Raw genomic sequence first — 16,096 nt, forward strand, 5'->3', positions numbered from 1 at the left:
TTCAATTAATAATATCAATAAATGTCAATGGATTAAATTCACCTATTAAAAAGCACAGAGTGGGAGGATGGATCAGAAAACACAACACAACCATACGCTGCTTGCAAGAATTCCACCTGACCCACAAAACAAACATAGACTTAAAGTGAAAGGATGGAAAACTATCATACAGGCTAATGGACCACAAAAAAGGCAGGAACAGTCATTCTCATTTCTGATACCTTAGACTTTAAATTAAATCAAGCAATAAAAGATAGGCAAGGCCATTACATAATGATTGGAGGATCAATCAACCAAGAAGATTTAACAATTATTAACATCTATGCATGCAATGAGGGACCATCTAAATACATCAAACACCTACTGAAAGAACTACAAAAATACATCAATAGTAATACAATAATAGTGTAATACTTTAACACTCCACTCTCACACTTAGATCAATGAAGCAGAGAGTCAACAAAGAAACAAGAGAATTTAAAGAAGAGATGGACAGACTATACATCCTGGATATTTTAAGAGTTCTTCACCCAAAAAACTGGAATACACATTCTTTTCAAATCCACACAGCACATCCTCAAGGATAGACCACACAAAGACAATTTAACAAATTCAAGGGCACTAAAATTATCCCATGCATCTTCTCAGACCACAGTGGAGTAAAGCTTACAATTAACAACAAACAGAAAATTACTAAAAGTCACAGAATTTGGAAACTAGACAACATACTGCTTAAGAACAGCTGAGTCAGAGAGACACTCAAGCAAGAAATTCAAATGTTCCTGGAAACAAATGAAAATGAAGACACAAGCTATCAAAATATTTGGAACACAGCTAAAGCAATACTGAGAGGGAAATTCAAACCATACAATCACATATTAAAGAACAAGAAAAAGCTCAAATAAACGACCTTACTGCACACCTTAAGGACTTAGAGGAAGAGGAACAAAGGAACCCTAAAGCAACCAGAAGGACAGAAATCACTAAAATTAGAGCAGAAATAAACAACATCGAAAATAAGAGAACCATATAAAAAGATCAATGAAGCCAAATGTTGGTTCTTTGAAAAAATTTAAACAAGGTTGACAAACCCCTAGCCAGACTTAGTAAAAAAAAAAAAAAGGGAGAAGACTCAAATAACTAGAACTGTAAACAATAGAGGAGATATCACAACTGATACCACAGAAATCCAGAAACTCATGTGAAACTTCTATGAAGAACTATATGCTACCAAGCTAGAAAATCTGGAAGAAATGGAAGAATTCCTAGAAACATATGCCCTTCCAAAACTGAACCAAGAACTACAAAACCTAAATGCACCAATCACAGACAAAGAAATCGAAACAGTTAGTAAGAATCTCCTCAGCAACAAAAGTCCTGGACTAGATGGTTTTAGAAACAAATACTATAAAACCTTCAAACAGCTAATACCTATACTTCTAAAGCTTTTCCACAAGATGGAAAAAACAGGAACACTCCCTTCCAACTTCTATGAAGCCAATATCACCCTGATGCCAAAAGCAGATAGGGACACCACAAAAAAAGAGAACAACAGACCAATATCTCTAATGAACATAGATGCCAAAATATTAAACAATATCCTGGCCAATCGGATACAGCAGTATATCAGAAAGATTGTTCATCACAACCAAGTGGGATTTATCCCAGGAATTCAAGGCTGGTTCAGCATACGTAAGTCAATCAATGTCATTCACCACATCAATAAAAGCAAAACCAAAAACCACATGATTATCTCAGTCGATGCAGAGAAAGCCTTTCACAAAATTCAACACATATTCATGCTCAAAACACTACAAAAAATGGGAATAGATGGGAAATTCCTCAAGATAGTGGATTCCATATATAGCAAACCTACAGCCAACATCATACTCAAAGCATTCCCCCTCAGATCAGGGACTAGACAGGGCTGTCCACTGTCACCATTCCTCTTCAACATAGTATTGGAAATTCTTACCATAGCAATCAGGCAAGAGAAAGAAATCAAAGGAATACAGATTGGAAGGGAAGAAGTCAAGCTCTCACTATTTGCAGATGATATGATAGTATACATAAAACACCTAAAGAATCCAGCAGAAAACTATTAGAAGTTATTAGGAAATATAGCAAGGTGTCAGGCTACAAAATCAGTGGCATTTTTTTTTAGAATTAGAAAATTAACATTTATTGATAGATTTAAGGTGTAATACAGTTTTCCAAAAATGTGGCAGTGAGAATACCAGCATAAAAAAGAGAAACATGTGCTAAAAGCAACCTGAATTCATCATTGCAATATTACAGAATAATCAAGGCCCTCACATACTAATGATTTCCACTTAAGTCTATATTGCCAACCTCCCATGCATTAAAAAACACAAAACTAAGGTTATCAAACCTGGGAAGCATAAAGTACTCATCAATTTTAAGGTCATATTAGGAAAGTTTGGGATATTTGCAAAATATATCCTAATCATGTGTACAGTTGTATTATTTCTAATCATTTTTGCAGTGCTCATTAGTGAATAAACAAATGTACATGTTTATATAGTAGGGCATCTGAGTTCAACACAAAACTCTTACAAACTTTAGGCAAATACATGTTTCATAAGACACTAACAGAGGGATAAAATAAAATTCCAAAACTTGGAAAGCAAATAAAGACAAGACAACTAAGAAGCATTTTCCACCATTTACTCTTGTTATCAAAAATAGGTCAACTCTTCTTGCAAAACAAAAACAAAAAAATAGTACATACTGGACACATACATCACATTTTTCTTCCTATGGCTTTAGCCCACCCCCACCCCACCAAAAGAGACAAAAGGAAAAAAAAAAGCCCAACAACAAAAACAACTCTACTTGACCACATTCACAGAAAATGACACCAGGAAACAGAAGGAGGTGTCATCTGCTCTGTGCCCAAATGTTTCTTCTCCATGTCTTGTACTAGGCGAGTAACCATCATTGAGCATGCTGTGTGCCAAATCAAAATGTAACTTCAACATGTCAGATTTCATGAGATGATGAACGTAGTAGACACTGTAAAATTTCCAGCAGTATTTTTCTTTAAATAAGCACTTGTTAAAGCAGCAACTCTTCTTTGAGATCATAAGGTCATCTCTTTACAACCTAGTCAGTCCTTGTCTTACTCGGGCTGTGTGCTCTTTCAAGCAACTGACTAGATTTCCCTTCCACAGAATGTTTCTGACTCACTAGTCTCCCCCATTAAAATTAAAGGGAAGAAATACATTGAAACTGAAACAAAGTTTGTGCTTTACATGCAAAAGAGCATTCTACAGAAAACTCTGGCTTCAAATCTACCTAAATGCACAGGCTTCATAAAGAGACATTTTTATTAGGTCTCTATAGAAACCTTCATAACAAATAACACCCTAAAAATTATATATATATGGGGGAGGGCACATTTAAAATAAAGTCTGTGGCAAACTATTAGCAGAAACAAAAAAATTTTTAAAAATCAAAGAAGTGGTCAAGGGCAATTAGCATAACACATAAATCTAGGTGTGTTTAGAGGCATTATTCCAAAATGAAACATATCCCAATTTCTAAATAGAACGTTTTAATAATTTTGTCATATCCTATAGTCAAAATTCATTTACTTTCAGAATAAAGTTGCTCTTCACTTGTCTACCTAAGCATTGCTCAAAGTGAAGGAAGGATTTGGAATTTTTTTCCCCTAGGAATGAGTCAGACTTTAGGGATTCAACTCTGAAGAGCTTCACAGCAAAAACAGTTAACATCTTCAGTCTGACAAAATTTCAATTTGTTCACTTTTAAACATGAAATTTCTTGAATAGGGGTAAATAGCGTAATGGTTATGCAAAGAGACTTTCATGCCTGATGTCCCCAAGTTCAATCTCCCATACTACCATAAGCCAGAGCTGAGCAGTGCTCTGGTAAAAATGGGATGGGGAGGAGGGGGGAGAACACCAGATTTCTTCAACATTCTAATGAGGGGCAAATTTTATTTTTCTTTCATAATACTGCTGATTAAGAACTGCTACATACACCAGTAGCCAATTTTCATGATCAGAAATGGTATTGTGTCAGTATAAAGGTTGAGCTGGACACATCAGTTTTTCAACAGGGAAACATCAATGGCATCTGAAGGCAGCACTGAGTCTCCTGAACAAACTAATGGCTACTTTTCCACCAAAAAGGAGGAGGAAAAAAAAAAGAAAAAAACTCACAATCTTTATGGACTGACTAGATACCACTTCTTACATTTAATCATAAACTTTGATTATGCACAAAGCATGACCATAAACAATGAGGTTAATGTTATTTTCCTTGCCAAAGTTCATTTTGTATAAATCAGTTGCATCTGCATTTGTTCTCCAACTATGAGGTTCTGTAAGAACTAACGACATATATTTGTAGGATTACTCCTCCATTATCTGCAAACTATTTCCCTGACACTAACACATATAACTTAGCAGTGAAAATACTTGATACAAGTGATCTATGTGCAGGAGCTCTGGCAAGTTAAACCAACAAAACCATAGCTGCCGTGAAAACTGTAGCTATTTCCCTACCAGAGGTAGGTTTAAAGACCCACTGATTTAACAGTCGAATCTCATGTCTATAGCTTCATCCAAACTTTTATCATCATGTGTACTGGTAGCTAAAAATGTCATTACTGGGGACCCTGTGACATTAATTACACTGGTGCAGGTACTAGCACTGCACACAGCACATTAGTGCCCAAAGTGAGCCTGGTCTGCCCCAAGGCCTTTTCTGGCACAGCAAATGCTTCCAACTTCTTCTCCCCATTGGCCATATAGGAGTTTTGGCAGCCACGACATATACAATCTAAGCAGGCTTTGCGGTTAGAGTAGCAAGGGCAGCGTTGGCCGCGGCATGTAAGAACACTTGGATTTTGAGTAGCACGCCCAGATTTACACCCTTTCTTTTCCTGGGTTTTTTTGTACACAGTCTTGCTAGGACTTCCTGGCATAAAATGATGGGTAGATATCTTTTCTTTTACCGTTTTGTCTTTTTTAAGAATACCTGGCTTGGTTTTAGAGTACGATTTCTTGGATCCATGTTCATGACTCTTTTTCATGCTCTTAGTAGGTAAAAGTACAGTTTTACTGATTTGGGGTGTTGTGCCTCCATTGGGAACAGTTGCAATAGGTTGAAGAGAAATTTTGCTCTCCTGTTTCACTGTCACAGGAGCAGATGCCCCCAATGTTGGGCCTCAAATAATGGTAGAAATTGGAAGTGGCTGAACTTTTTCACTGTCGCTTTCTATTTAATTTTGCTACCTTCGGAGTTGCTGCTGTACATGATAACCCATGAATCGCAGGACTGGTAGACATAAAAATATTATGGCTAAGAGACTGAGAAGAAAGCTGCAGAAAAGGTCCATTAGACACAGTGGCTTCCAAATTGGGATGCAAATTAGGGCAACAAACCTCTGTATTTGAAACAGTTTCTAAACTGCGGAGTACTTCCTCTACACTCAGTAGCAAAGAGTCACCAGGTTTTATATCTTCACTGAAACTGCAGATATCAATGCCTGTGGAGCACAAGTCAGTGGCTACAGTGTCACACACACCCGTGTGATGGCAACCCATCAGACAGATCCTCGTTTTTTTATGTCAACAGTAGTATATACATCAATTGTATTTGTATGTTCAGGTGAAGGAATTTTATACCAAACCTATCTATCGAAAGCCCATTATAAGCAGGCAAACCGTTGATAACCAAGCTACCAATAGCAATGCTGAGAGTACTTTCAGATATTGGAGATAAAGTAGCTTGAGGAAAAGTCGTGAGTTCTGAGGTTGAAGGTAATGAGGAATGTGTCAAACACAAAGTAAAGGATGAGTCTGAGGGTTTTTCTGTCTCCTCACAAAACAATGATCCATCATTAAGCAAAGCCAAAATATCAGAAGAATAGTCGACTGCTTCTAAGATATCCCGTGCCAAAGTAGTCTGTGTTATATATTCACATAGTTTTTTTCAGTGGCATTTCTTTATGAACACTAAATCTGAAGCAAAAGACACCCATAAATCACTCCCATTCACTGTTACAGCAAAACCAATAAAATACCTAGTAATGAAGCTGACCAAGGAAGTGAAAGACTTGTATATTGAAAACTATGAGTCATTATTCAAGGAAATAGAAACTGATACCAAGAAATGGAAAGACACTCCATGCTCATGGATTGGAAGAATAAATATCATCACAAAAGAATATTCTCCCCAGAGCCATATACAAATTTAATGCAATACCCATCAAAGTTCCACCAGGCTACTTTAAGAGAATAGAACAAACACTACAATCATTTATCTGGAACCTGAAAACACCTAGAATTGCCAAAGCCATCTTAAGGAAAAGAAACAGAAATGGAGGCATCACACTCCCAGACCTTAAACTATATTATAAAGCCATCATCATCAAAACAGCATGGTACTGGAACAAAAATAGGCACACAGACCAGTGGAACAGAATTGAAAGCCCAGAAGTAAATCCCAACACCTATGGGCATCTAATCTTTGACAAGGGGGCCCAAAGTATTAAATGGAAAAAGGAGGCTCTCTTCAATAAATGGTGCTGGGAAAACTGGGTTGAAACATGCAGAAGAATGAAATTGAACCACTTTATCTCACCAGAAACAAAAATCAACTCCAAATGGATCAAAGACCTAGATGTCAGACCAGAAACAATCAAATACTTAGAGGAAAACATTGGTAAAACACTTTCCCACCTACACCTCAAGGACATCTTTGATGAATCAAACCCAATTGCAAGGAAGACCAAAGCAGAAACAAACCAATGGGACTACATCAAATTGAAAAGCTTCTGCACATCCAAAGAAACTATTAAACAAACAGAGAGACCCCTCACAGAATGGGAGAAGATTTTCACATGCCAGACATCAGACAAGAAACTAATCACCAAAATATATAAAGAGCTCAGCAAACTTAGCCGCAAAAAAGCAAATGACCCCATCCACAAATGGGCAGAGGAAATGAACAAAACATTCACCACAGAGGAGATCCAAAAGGCTAACAAACATATGAAAAACTGCTCTAGGTCACTGATTGTCAGAGAAATGCAAATTAAGACAACACTAAGATACCACCTCACTCCTGTAAGAATGGCATACATCAAAAAGGACAGCAGCAACAAATGCTGGAGAGGATGTGGGGACAGAGGAACCCTTTTACATTGTTGGTGGGAATGTAAATTGGTACAGCCTCTGTGGAGAGCAGTCTGGAAAACTCTCAGAAGGCTAGACATGGACCTTCCATATGACCCAATAATTCCTCTCCTGGGGTTATACCCCAAGGACTCCATAACACCCAACCAAAAAGAGGTGTGTACTCCTATGTTCATAGCAGCACAATTCATAATAGCTAAAACCTGGAAGCAACCCAGGTGCCCAACAACAGATGAGTGGCTGAGAAAGCTGTGGTATATATGCACAATGGAATACTATGCATCTATCAAGAACAATGAACCCACCTTCTCTGACCCATCTTGGACAGAGCTAGAAGGAATTATGTTAAGTGAACTAAGTCAGAAAGATAAAGATGAGTATGGGATGATCCCACTCATCAACAGAAGCTGACTTAGAAGATCTGAAAGGGAAACTAAAAGCAGGACCTGATCAAATTGTAAGTAGGGCACCAAAGTAAAAACCCAGTGGTGAGGGGTAGACATGTAGCTTCCTGGGCCAGTGGGGGGTGGAAGTGGGCGGGAGGGATGGGTCACAGTCCTTTGGTGGTGGGAATAGTGTTTATGTACACTCCTAGCAAAATGTAGACATATAAATCAGTAGTTAATTAATATGAGAGGGGGAAATCAATTGTATGTCTCAAAGTTTCTCAAAACACAAACTGAATCTTTTTAATATATAGGCTATGTATTTGATATACGGACTCTCTCAAAAGCCTAGACCAAGTAGATTAGAAGCTTCCAATAGCACAGCTATATACAAGATACTGGGTACTGTACAGCAAACCATAACAAAGGGACTTTTCAAAGTTAACCCAATTAACAAATATTGTGATGATAATATTAACTATTGATTGTCTTTTTGAACCCTAAGACAGCAGGAACCTCACATCTTCACTATAGAGCCCCTACTTCCCCCAGTCCTGGAACCCTTGGATAGGGCCCACTTTCCCGTATACATCTCCCAATCCAAACCAAATAATATTGCATCCGCCGATCACAACCTAACCAAAGCAACAATTGCCATCTCAACATGCTTCACCTCAGACTGTATCCAGAGACTTCACGTGTGGAATGACAACCCTTCAGCTTCATTACTCGGGTGAGACCTTTCCTTTAATAGTACACTCTAATTTCATCTCAGGTAGTTCACTTTCTAACAAAGTCCAATAACCTAGATATACACCAGTTTCTGTGAGAGAGAGCTTATGTGCACACGTATCCATAAACTACTGCAAAATATATACCTGAAAGCAGGATTACACTAGAGTTTGCAGTGAGTACCTCCCTAACACTTCCTCTCCACTATTCCAAGCTTGGGATCCATGATTGCTCAACAAATTGTTTGGCTTCATATGTTAACTTTCTTTTCAATCACCAGGTTCCAGATGCCACCAGGATGCTGGCTAGGCTCCCCTGGATTGAAGACCCCACCAATGTGTCCTGGAGCTCAGCTTCCCCAGAGACACACCCTACTAGGGAAAGAGAGAGGCAGACTGGGAGTATGGACCGACCAGTCAACGCCCATGTTCAGCGGGGAAGCAACTACAGAAGCCAGACCTTCTACCTTCTGCAACCCTCAACGACCCTGGGTCCATGCTCCCAGAGGGATAGAGAATGGGAAAGCTACCATGGGAGGGAGTGGGTTATGGGGATCGGGTGGTGGGAAGTGTGTGGAGTTGTACCCCTACTACCTTATGCTTTTGTTCACTAATCCTTTCTTAAATAAAAAATTAAAAAAAAAAAGAGAATAGAATATAAACTACAATAATTTATCTGGAGCCAGAAAACACCTAGAATCTCCAAAACCATCTTGAGGAAAAGAAACAAAAATGGAGGCATCACACTCCCAGATCTCTAACTCTATTATAAGGCCATCATCATCAAAACAGCCTAGTACTGGAACAAAAATAGGCACACAGACCAGTGGAACAGAATAAAAATTCCAGAACTAAACCCCCACACGGATGGGCATCTAATCTTTGATAAGGGTGCCCAAGTATTAAATGGAGGATGGAGGCTCTCTTCAATAAATGGTGCTGGGAAAATTGGGTTGTAACAGGCAGAAAAATGACACTGAACCACCTTATCTCACCAGAAACAAAAATCAACTCCAAATGGATCAAGGACCTGGATGTTAGACCAGAAACTATCAAATACTTAGAGGAAAATATTGATGGAACACTTTCCCACCTAAACCTCAAGGACACCTTTGATGATACAAACCCAATTGCAAGGAAGACTAAAGCAGAAACAAATAAATCAATGGGACGACATCAAATTGAAATGCTGCAGCACAGCCAAAGAAACTATCACACAAACAAGGAGACTCCTCACAGAACTGGAGAAGATCTACACATGCCATACATCAGACAAGAGACTAATCACCAAAATATACAAACAGCTCAGAAAACTTAGCAACAAAAACGCAAATGACCCCATCCAAAAATGGGTAGAATATATGAACAGCATATTCACTGCAGAAGAGATCCAAAAGTCTAACGAATACATGAAAAATTGTTCCAGGTAGCTGATTGTCAGCGAAATGCAAATAAAGACAACATTGAGATACCATCTCACCCCTGTGAGAATGGCATACATCAAAAAGGGTAGCAGCAACAAATGCTGCAGAGCCTGTGGGGACAGAGTAATCCTTCTGCACTGCTGGTGGGAATGTAAATTGGTCCAGCCTCTGTGGAGAGCAGTCTGGAGAACTCTCACAAGGCTAGACATGGACTTTCCATATAACCCAGTAATTCCTCTCCTAGTGATATACTCCAAGAACTCTATAACATCTAACCAAAAAGAGATGTGTACACCTATGTTCATAGCAGCACAATTCCTAATAGCTAAAACCTGGCAGGAACCCAGGTGTCCAACAACAGATGAGTGGCTGAGAAAGCTGTGGTATATATACACAATGAAATACTATGCAGCTATTAAGAACAATGAACCCACCTTCTCTGACCCATCTTGGATACAGCTAGAAGGAATTATGTTAAGTAAGCTAAGTCAGAAAGACAAAGACGAGTATAGGATGATCCCATTTATAAATAGAAGTTGAGAAAGAACAGAAAGAGAAACTCAAAAGCAGAATCTGACTAAGTCTGGAATAGGGCACCAAAGCAAAAACCCTGGGGTGAAGGTGAGGGTGATATTCGGTTTCCTGGGGTGGTGGGGGGATGTGAGGGGTGGTGGGGGTGGGATGGGAAATAGTCTTTTGGTGGTGGGAATGGTGTTTATGTACAATCCTATTAATTTGAAGTCATATAACTCTATTTAATTAATATGAGAGGGGAAAATTGATTGTATGCCTCAAACTTTTTAAAGCACAGACTGAGTCTTTTTAATACATAGGTTTTGTCTTTGATATGTTGACTCTCTCAAATGCCTAGACCAGGGAGAACAGAAGCAACTGGTAACACAGCTATATACAAATAATGTCAAAGGACATAAATTATGGTGATATTTGGTTATTATACAGCAAATCCTAAAAAAGGGACTTTTCAAAGTAAACCCAATTACCAAACAATGTGATTATAACAATATCTATTGTCTTCTTGAACCCTAAGACATCAGGAACCTCACATTTCTACTATACAGCCTTTATTTTCCCCAGTCCTGGAACCTTAAGGTGGGGTGCACTTTCCTGCATGCTTCTCTCAATTCATACCAGATAATATTGCATCTGCTGATCCCAACCTAATCAACGCAATGAATACCATCTCAGCATGCTTCACTTCAGACTGTGTCCAGAGACTTCAGGTGTGGAATGACAACCCTTCAGCTTCATTACTTGGGTGAGACCTTTCCTTTCATAGTATTCCCTAATTCCATTCCGGGCGGTTTACTTCCTAACAAAGTCTCAAAACCTAGATATAGACTGGTCCCATAAGAAAGAGCCTATGTTCACACGTATCCATAAACTAGGTCAAAATATCTATCTGAAAGCAAAAGTACACAATAGTCTACAGTGAGTAACCCCCAACACTTCATCTGCACTATTATAGCCTTTAGGCCTATGATTGTTCAACAGTTTATTTGGCTTTTTATGTTAACTCTCTTTTCAGCCACCAGGTTCCAGATGCCAGTATGATGCTGACCAGACTTCCCTGGACAGACGACCTCACCAATGTGTCCTGGAGCTCCACTAACCCAGAGACCCACCCTATTAGGGAAAGAGAGAGACAGGCTGGTAGTATGGATTGACTAGTCAATGCCCATGTTCAGCGGGAAAGCAATAACAGAAGCCAGACCTTCCACCTTCTGCATCCCACAATGACCTTGGGTCTATACTCCCAGAGGGATAAAGAATAGGAAAGCTATCAGGGGAGGGGATGGGATATGGAGATCTGGTGGTGGGAATTGTGTGGAGTTGTACCCCTCTTGTCCTATGGTTTTGTTAATGTCTCCTTTTTTTTAAAATAAATGCTTCTCTCAAGTCATACCAAATGATATTGCATCCACTGAGCCCAACCTAATCAATGCAATGAGTACCACCACAGCATGCTTCACTTCAGACTATGCATATACCTCAGGCATGGAATGTAAACCCTTCACTGTCATTACTCAGGTGAGACTTTTCCTTTCATGGTATTCTCTAATTCCATTCCAGGAGGTTCACTTCCTAACAGAGTCCCAAAACCTAGGTAAAGACCAGGTCCCATGAGATAGAGCATATGTTCACATGTAGCCATAAATCAGGAAAAAATATATACCTGAAAGCAAAAATACACAATAGTCTGTAGAGAGTCAGTATCAAGTTCATAATGGTATAGTGTCTACTTAGCCTTAGATACACTCATCAACTACTTCCTATTACAGTTCTCTCACTCACTCCAAAGCTAACCTCATCAAAACAAGGACTGCAAAAGCTGAATAAGGACAAGAGACTGGCATCCTTTAAAGATGACTCTTTAGTCACTATCAGGCCATTCTATCAACTGGGGCTCTAGTTGGGGTGTCCTGAAATTCCCAAACAGACTTGATGGGTCTATAACTCAAATAAATCCCTCTGTCCATTGTTACTGGTCATTTCTATCAGGGACAACACAATAGCCTCCTTTGTGGGTCCCCATAGGACCTTGTCCTCAACTTGGATCAACAATGATAATGTTCCATACTCCAAAGGGAGGCTGGACAGTATACTCTATGTTACACCTGAGGAAGATGGGTTGATATTGGGGCAGCATGGAATGTTCCTACTCATGACCATAGAATGTGAGTTCAGATCTAGAGGGATGCAGAGGTCACATAGGCTCCTAAGCTAATTATAGGCCTCAGATCACATTAAATTGATGGGGTTTACAGTCAACAATATTTATACCCCTTTCCCATATTAGGGAGCTACTCTCTTCCCTGATCCAACTTTCTGGTTCTTTTTCCAGCCATGACATCATCTCCCCAAACAATAACATGGATCCACCTGCATATCAGATTTCAGGCTCAGGGAAAAAAAAAAGGAAAAATAAACAAGCAAACAAAAAACTAGCATAGCCATAGGCCCTTTGGAATTTAACTAAAATATTCCTACTAGCTGTCTACAAAATGGAGGCCCCCCCTCCAACTCTTCACCTGCACCATTCCAGCCTTTAGGTCCATGATTGGTCAACAATTTGTTTGGCTTTTTATGTTAACTCTCTTGTAAACCACCAGGTTCCCATGCTCACATGATGCTGACCAGACTTCCCTGAACAGACAACCCTACCAATGTGTCCTGGAGCTCTGCTTCCACAGAGCCCTTCCCCACTAGGGAAAGAGAGAGACAGGCTGGGAGTATGGATTGACCTGTCAGCACCCATGTTCATCGGGGAAGCAATTACAGAAGCCAGACCTTCAACCTTCCACATCCCACAATGACCTTGGGTCCATACTCCCAGAGGGTTAAAGAATAGGAAAGCTATCAGGGGAGGGGATGGGATACAGAGTTTTGGTGGTGGGAATTGTGCGAAGTTGTACCCCTCTTATCCTATGGTTTAGTCAATGTTTCCTTTTTATAAAAAACCAACCAAACAAAAAAAACTATCACCTTTAAAAAACCTCAATTGACCTTCCTTTTGGTTAAATAGAAGTTCAAGGGGTTATTAATTATACACCACATAACATGGTCCTGCTCATTAAAAGTAGAGTCTGGATATAAAGATAAAACAAACTAACAACACTAGAAACTAAGTCTTTCTTACTTTTCAAGTCTACTTTCTCGTTTGCTTTAAACTTTAGAATATTTTAAAAGACATACTTATTTTATTTTAAACACATGCGCAAAATTAAATATAGCCAAAAATTAGAATTGATAATTATAATGATATTCCAAAACATGAAATATTTCTGACTCAAAAATCTTTGCTTTTCGAAGATCTTTAAACACACCCATATCAAGCTCCTTATTTTCAACTTTAAGAACTTCAGTGATTTGTGACATAAGTCAAATACGTCAGCTTTTTTGATTTCTCTTTTATGATCTCTGTAATTAGGTAATGGCATAAGAAAGGTTGAATATCTGTGGGACATTCTGAGTCTGTAATTTTAAAAATACTGTTGTTCTCTGGGGACTCTCATCTTTCCAGAAAATGCTGTCTAGTTGTTGAGAAGTAAAGGAATTGTTTTTGCTAAAGGGCTTCTTGGTTTCTGGAGTGATTAAAGTACCTTTAGTTGTATAACTTCTGATAGAATTATTTTAACAACAGATCTTCTAGTTCCTAAGAACTAGAAATGAGCTTTCTTTTTTTTTTTTTTAAAGTAAGCTTTCTTGAGAAAAAGTGGAATAGAAAATGGTCTTTTTACTATATGAATACCTTCTAAATGTGTTATATAATTCTTTTCCCTTAAGCTAACATAAATAAGATAGTGATGGTTATTAATAAACTTTGCTCTATTGAGATGTAAACAGAGGAAAGAATTTTTGTTGCATTAGAATAAAATCATCTGCTTCACAGTTTTTATAGAATGAAAAAAAGATTAAAGTTTTTCTTCTATAACTCCATAGAATGAAACAAAAGATTCAAAATGGAAAGTGTTTTTAATTCTTTAGACAGTTTGTATTTTTCAGCTTAATTACAAATGCTAGAATAATAAAGACTGAGATAATAAGAATTGGTCATACTGAGTACTTTAAAAAATGAAATTACTTTCATGTCAGTGAACTTGAGTAATTAGTAAAAAGATGAAATTATATGATTTCTTTTGGTACAAGAAACATCTTTTTGCATTCTCATTTCTTTTTTTTTGGCAGTATTTTTGTTGTTGTTGTTTTTCAGGAAAAAAGTGACTAAAATGGTTTAAATTGATTAACACTATTAAATCACATCTAATATTTGATACTACATGATTCAATACAGCTATACAATACAATTATACAAAATGTGTTAACATTAAAGAGTACAACCAAAACTGAGAGCAAACAAAACCTATATAACTTCTTTTTTTACAGGATAATACTTTTGGAGTATGCATGTAACTGCTCATTCTTTTAAAGAAAATCTACTGCAAGCAAAGTTATCAACCTCCAGAAAAATCACACGTAGCATTACTAAGCATATCCCCAAGAAGTGTACAATATGCACACTTGGAAAATACAAAATCAAAAAAATTGTAAGCAACAGGTGAGCTTCGTATTTATAAGAATGTGAAAAGAAGTCCCATTTTTAGCACTGTTGTATAAAGAATTGTCTTTTGATGCCAAGTTCATGAATTGTCCTCCTGTTGGGAACACACTTTACAAAAACACCGTGTTACAGAGCAAGATAGAGCATCTTAGCAAGGCCATCTTATTAAAGTTTGTTTTTAAATTTTACTACTTTATCAAAACATTTCCCTTAGGTGTGTAGGATTCATTTTTAAAATTCTTTCCTAGAAATAATATACAAAGGAGGGGCGTATTTATTCCCAATCATCTCCTGGAAGATGTTCCTGCGGTCGAGAAGGGTCCCTCTTCTTCTCACTGGTTGTTTTTGGCCTTCACATGTGTTAAGATGTGAGACTTCAGGTTAGTTGACTGAGCAAACTTCTTAATACAACCATCGAAGGGGCACACATAGGGCCTGTCTCTGGTGTGGATTCGTACGTGCGTGCATAAATTGAAGTCCAGTGAAAAGCGCTTCCCGCAGCCTTCGAACGTGCACTGAAAAGGCTTCTCTCCAGTGTGGACCAGCTGGTGCCGCTTTAGTTTGGAGCTCTCCACGAAAGCCTTGCCACACTCGGCACAGACGTGGACGCGGGGGCCGTGGGTGTGCAGGTGTTTCCTCTTGGTGGAGTTATCCCTGAACATCTTGGTGGAGCCCTGGCAAACTCAGCCAGCTGCTTGGGGTCTGAGAGGTCAATGCCAGGAATCCCTCCCGGAGGAAGCTTCTTTCCTATCATGTACTCCGAGTAGTCAGGGGGCGATTTCTCGCCAATGATCTGTTCTTCAACCACGGTCTCATGGTCAATATCTTTCTTTTCATCCCAAGCCCAGATCTCGCTGCCGCCACCGCCACACTCCGCTCGGAACATTCTCATTTCTTATCTTGCTCTCTCTCTTTTCTCTTTTCCTTTTCTTTCTTTCTATCCCTTCCCTAATACTTGAATTTAGCACTATGTGTGCTTAACTGGGTATGCCATTGCCTGGCCGCCTAAAATTTGAATTTAAAAAGAAGAGATCACTGCTTGGTTGTCTGAAGAGGTTTGTATAAGTAGACAAGACCAGCATTAGGCTTTTTCCACAAAGTAACTGAGACTCAGTCAATCAGACTCAGTTCATTGATTTTTGGCTATGACCTGCAATGGTGCTTGTTACTGTTAGCCACCCTGGTGAAGCTGTCCAAGGTCTCTCTAATCCTCTTAAACAGCAATTAAGAAATTAAGATAAAAGCTGGCAATTCAACTAGTTCAAATAACAGATTTGACAAATTA

General features: G+C 38.6%; 2 pseudogenes; both read right to left on the reverse strand.

The window, feature by feature from the left end:
- Positions 1 to 4,225: 4,225 nt before the first annotated feature.
- LOC132538638 (E3 ubiquitin-protein ligase MSL2-like) lies at positions 4,226 to 5,985 on the reverse strand (annotated as a pseudogene).
- Positions 5,986 to 14,971: 8,986 nt separating this feature from the next.
- LOC103118781 (transcriptional repressor protein YY1-like) lies at positions 14,972 to 15,697 on the reverse strand (annotated as a pseudogene).
- Positions 15,698 to 16,096: the final 399 nt, after the last annotated feature.

Source organism: Erinaceus europaeus, chromosome 5 (assembly GCF_950295315.1).
Source record: "Erinaceus europaeus chromosome 5, mEriEur2.1, whole genome shotgun sequence".
NCBI classification, from domain to species: domain Eukaryota; kingdom Metazoa; phylum Chordata; class Mammalia; order Eulipotyphla; family Erinaceidae; genus Erinaceus; species Erinaceus europaeus.